We start from the raw sequence: 6,020 nt of genomic DNA, 5'->3' as shown, positions 1-6,020 counted from the left end.
TTGATTATTTTGTGCTCCATCAATTGAAGCTTCATCTGTAATTTCTGATCCTGTTCTACATGGCTGTAATTTGTATAACTTTGAAATAAAAAGAGTTTAGTTTAATTTATTTCTGTCATTTCCAACTTATACAACTCAAATACACATACATAAATGTTAGTTAATGTTAAATGTTAATAGTGACTAATCAAATCAAAGCAAGTTATTGACCGAAAGGTCTAGGCGTGAGTGGCGTGTGTAATATATATATATATATATATATATATATATTAAGGCTGTCAAAGTTAACGCGATATTAACGTGTTAACTCCCGATTATATTAATGCCACTAATTTTTTTAACTCAAGATTAACCAAAACAATTTTTTTTTTTTTTTTACTAGACTTCACTCAGGTGTATTATTGATGCTCTCATTGATACTATGTTGTGTGTGTGTGTGTGTGTGTGTGTGTGTGTGTGTGTGTGTGTGTGTGTGTGTGTGTGTGTGTGTGTGTGTGTGTGTGTGTGTGTGTGTGTGTGTGTGTGTGTGTGTGTGTGTGTGTGTGAGATATAGAGAGAGAGGGGGGTGAGAGAGATGAGGAAGGGGCAAGAGAGAAAGAGAGCTGCAGTGTGTGTGTGAGGGAGAGAGGGGGTGTGTGATTAATCAGCCCTTGTGTGTGTGAATGTAACAAGTTCCTAACGTTTTCTTTCCCCTATTATTTCATGCACACTTTATTCATTGTTTTAAATTATTATTTTCTTTTAAGTTATTTTGTGCATCACTCTGTTTTGAATTTGATGCAAATTTGCAATGCATGAGGGTCATCCTTTTGTGTTAAATGGCTGCATAAAGCAAGCATTTGTTGACTCGCATGTTGATAAGAGTATTAAAACTTGGAACTTGAAAAAGATCTGTTTAAGGTATAAAAAAAAAAGCGATTAATTTGCGATTAATCGCGAGTTAACTATGGACAATCATGCGATTAATCGAGTTAAATATTTTAATCGTTTGACAGCACTAATATATATATATATAAATGTATTAGTAGTAGTCGTTTTCAACACTAAAAGAGTTTGTTGTATAAAGGTTGTGTAATCAAGTGTCATGAATCACTGTATCACATGTATGGCTGTAGGCCTCTTGCCAACCTCTTTGGTGTAAATTTAGTTTAGTCCTACTGCCACCTCGGCTATTTAAAGGCTTATGCCCAGTTTTTTCCCTGAAAGTCTATCTGAAAAGCTGAAGCAAATGACGTGGGGGTGGTCCCAACCCAAGACCACCATGCATGATGATGTCCATCGCTCGCTGTACACAGCATGATCATTAATTCTGAGATTAGTCGGACAGATTTAGTTGTGAAACTCGTTATGCCAACCAATGCACAGAGAGGGGCGGGGCTAAATCTGTTTTTCAAAGTACTTCATGTGCCGAAAGTGGAGCTGCATAATTAAAACCCACAATAATTCCCGTTAGCGGGTTGCGATAGAAGTTGTGTATCTTTTCGCGTTGCGAGCTTGGGGACAGCTGTATTCACGAGGCTCTATTAACTTGAAATCAGATGTATTTGCTCGAGACTGTGTGCATCCCTGTGTGGATGTGTGCATTTATTTATATCGATAACATGCTGCAAGCCCGGTGCAGTGTCGGCGCCATGGGGGGGCATTCGCGGGCCATGCCCCCCCAGATGGCGCACTGTGCCGCTCCAAACGTCATGGGCAATTGTTATAAAAAAATTTAATAATTAAACATTTAAATTGTTTTATTATAGTAAAAGTCAGATGTTTTCCTTTATAAATAGGCTATTTAGCCTATTATTAAACGAAATGAAACAAAAAAAAGTCTTAAAAGAAGTGTATGTTTGAGCGCACGCTGATTGGTGTGTGTGTTTGAATTTGTTATTGCGTAATTGGTCACGTTGAGTTGATGGGTAGGGTAGTCAGAGCGTGACTTGAGTGAGCGTGAAAAGTACAATAGAGTCAGTGGGTAAAATATAACACTTGGAGACGGACATAAAATGGATACGAAAATGGTTGCATGGTGGGGCAGGGGCACCTAAGGCTTCTTCACGGCCTCTCGAGTCCTCCAATGCCTCCTCCTGGTGACAGTCCTCCAACATCTAACGTTGAAGAGCTTTCGGTAAGGCGCCATGAAGACGAAGTCTGCCAAGAAGCGCCCGGTGCTGCAGCTGCAGGTGCATCTGTTACAGCAGAAGCTAACGTGGTCTATAATCATAATATGTCATAATAATAATAATGGATAATATAATGGCGTTTGAGAAAGACCTCACACGAAAGTGGGACCCCGCCCTCAGGAGATTCAGTGCCACGACTCGCCACCTCCAACTCTTCTAATGGGTAAGTCATACGACTCATACTGTTTAATTTAAGCTGCCTTGCCCCTTGTTATTATTAATAATACTTTCACTTGTTAATGAATTTAAGCCCAGCCTCGGGCTATTTCATACTGTTTAATTTGTGTGTGTGTGCGCGAGACGCACTGTGTTTGTGACGTGAGAGAGAGAAAGAGAGAGAGAGAGATTGTCTTATGCGCACTCATGTTTTGAAATGTGTGTTGGTTTGTGCGAAATTCATTTTCTGAAGCCTATATTTTATTTATGTATGCCCCCCCGCTGTTACAATATGCCCCCCTGTTAAGTTGGTTCTGGCGCTGACTCTGGCCCGGTGCATTGTGTTGGCTAAATATTATGAATTATTTGGATTTCGCATCGACTCAATATTTCATAATCAGATAAATTAATTTGCATTTTCAGCAAATCTACCCCGAGATGATTATTTTTAAAGCTGCACAGGCTAGTGCTATTATTGAATTATCAATCATGAAATGTACTTTTCCTTTGCAATCAATGAATGCCTATCCAGTGGCGGTTCTAGACTGATCTCCTTCTTCCCTACCGCCCCACCCGTTCCCTCCGGTCCTCCTCCACTGCCTCCCTCACTGTCCCGACATCCAAACTCAAAAACGTTGGAGATCGGGCCTTCTCCCGCACTGCACCCCGACTCTGGAACTCCCTCCCTCAGTCCATCAGAGACTCCCCTACACTCTCCACCTTCAAAGCTCGCCTCAAAACCCACCTGTTCTCCCTTGCCTTTAACCCCCCCCCCCACCCATAACCCCCCCCCCCCTCCAACCTGACTGATGTCTGTCTCCTGTCTTTTTGTGCTATCATGCTGTCTTCCCTGTTCCCCCCATGGTCTCATGTTCCTTTTGTTTTTGTTTCTTTGCTGTTTCTTTGTTTTTGTTTCTTTGCTTTTGTTTCTTTGTTTTTACTTTGCTCCCGACTATTGTCAGCGACTTCGGGTTATTGAGAAGCGCTATATAAATTAAATTAATTATTATTATTATTATTATTAGACCCTTTTTAGGGTCAAAGACGTTGGTAACGTCATGTCAAGTCCCAGTCCGACATTCAACACAAGACGTGGAAGCAGATGTAGCTAGCTACCTACTGTAACTAGTTTAGTAATAGTGCATTTGCCAGTGCTGATGGGCAACAAGACAAGTATGTTGAAACGTTAGTTATAGCACTATATAAAATTACTGACTATTCTGACAAAGAATGTTGTCAAATTGGTCATTAGTTCCATGGTGTTGGTGTAATCAGAGGTGCGTTGCTCATGGGACGGGGTTGCACGGCGGGCAACCAAGCTTTTGTGAGCAGAAGCGCGAGGAATGTGCTGCACTCGACTGATGCGCCAACTCGCTAAGTACCCACCTGGCTACCTTGCATAACAATAGCTCAGGTCGTCAAGTGTGTTCAAATACGTTCTCAGATACATTCACACAAAACTTGTGAATGAAATGTGTTACATTCCATTCGTAGAGGTAATTAGGCATTGTCTTTAGTCTGTGCAAACGCGAGGGAAAATGTTTGCGCATGCGCGGGCACGTGGCGTCATTAAAACACTGTGCAGCCAGTCAGCCAATCAGCAATGCATGCCTGGGTGTAATAATAGTGTCAAAGAACATTAGCTAATGTTAGCTAGCTGATGCTATTGGCTAGTTAGCTATCAAGCTAATGTCAGTTCAGCTAATGTTAGCTAGCTAGCCCAGCTAATCTGCTTGCTACAAAGGCTTATTGCTGCCACGCAAAATGAAAAAAAAAATTTGTGGCCACTAAATAGTATTTTGTTACCTCAAAATGTATTTAGTTACCTCAAATTAATCAATTTTGGGCCTCAAAATAATATTTTGTGGCTTCAAATAGAAAAATATTTTGTGGCCTCAAAATAGTGACCTCAAGTATTTTGTTCTCTCAAATTAATCAATTTGAGTCCATCAATTTGAGGCCTCAAAATAATATTTTGTGGCCTCAAAATAGTATTTTGTTCCCTCATGATTTGAACAAACCTTCACTCACTGGAAATGTCTTTTTCCCATAGATGGATACAGGGGCAGACTGGGACACAAATTCAGCCCGGGACATTCAAACGCACCAGCCCACGCACCGGCCCCGAAACCGGCCCACACAACGGCCGTTATGAAACACTCGTCCAGTATTAAACAACCCAAGGCTGTGGCTAAGGAGTCAACATCAGGGAGACCAAATCTACACCCCGCCCCTAGATGTGCACTTGTGCACAGTGCACGGACACACACACACACACACACACACATATACCGTTACTTCCTGTCATTGGCATATGTTCTTTTTTTTTTACTAACATCTTAGTGCCTCATTAGCCTAGGGATTAAGGATACATGAAGTATTAATTACACCATAATAATATTGAGGTTTTGATCCATAGAAAGGTCTGTGCTACACAATTTCAGTTAGATTAGATTTATTGTCCTTTAATTTTGCACTCATGACATTAGTTGCTTGCCGTTTAATCAACATCGAAAGACCCCCCACTTCCTCCCAGACACCCATTCCAAGAGCCTGTTCGCTTTCCGGGTCTCTCTCTCTCTCTCTCTCTCTCTCTCTCTCTCTCTCTCTCTCTCTCTCTCTCTCTCTGTCTGTGTCTCTCTCTCTCTCTCTCTCTCTCTCTCTCTCTCTCTCTCTCTCTCTCTCTCTCTCCTTCCTGCCTGCTTGCACTTTCCCATATTCACTGCAGAAGAGATCGGCGTCACTGGCGTGAGGAATCTATTGATTTGTGCAATGAGATGCGTAGATAGCTGGGCAATCTTGTAGTGAAACGTACTGTCAGATGATATTTATTCACTGTTTTGCTTGGAATGATGGAATCATCCATGATAAATTAACTTTGACTTGAATGAATGCCCATTCTTTCTCTAGAACAATACAGATTGACAAACGTTTCATTATGCACTATACAACTAAGGTTAATAAGTTATAATTAAGATATCAATTTGTTTTCTTTTTTGGTTTTTTAAAGATTTTTCACGTACAGTTACTTACATTACAAAAACACACATTGGGACAGGGGGGGGGGGGGGTCCTCCAGTTCATCTATGCCATCTCCACACCATAAGCAAGCAAAAACAAAAAGAAAAACAAGCAAAAAGGAAAGCAAATCAAGACAGGCACTGTACAGTATTACACTTGCCTCGAGCCCATTCACATGTAGACATACATATATTTATTTTTTTCTATCCTAGGTCTGTCCATACAATGGGGCATTGGGCCTTTAGAAGGATCCGAGAAATGTCAGCAGGAAAATAGTCTAATAGTGGGGCCCACACCACCTGAAAAGAAGCATTGTTGCCTCTATGCATTGCACTGAGTCTTTCATGGGGTAGTACACCGAAGATCTCTCTATACCACATTTGTATAGATGGAGGCTTATCCTTAATCCAGTTTATCCGAATGCATTTCCGGGCTGAAAGTAGAAGTTTATCAAATAGTTTGAATTGTAAGGGTGTCAAATTAATTTCCTTTGATGGGAGTCCCAGTAAGAAAGCTCCCGGATCCTTCTTTATTCTCACCTTGAAAATGTCGCTTAACTCACGTGCCACTTGGCCCCAAAACCTGGATAAACACTTACATTCCCAAAAGTAGTGATAGTAAGTACCCAGATCTGTTTGACATTTCGAACATAAAGGAGATATTGAACGGTCC

This window comes from Notolepis coatsorum (genome assembly GCF_963971535.1).
Source record: "Notolepis coatsorum genome assembly, chromosome: 1".
Lineage (NCBI taxonomy): Eukaryota > Metazoa > Chordata > Actinopteri > Aulopiformes > Paralepididae > Notolepis > Notolepis coatsorum.
Note: the sequence above shows the minus strand (reverse complement) of the source record.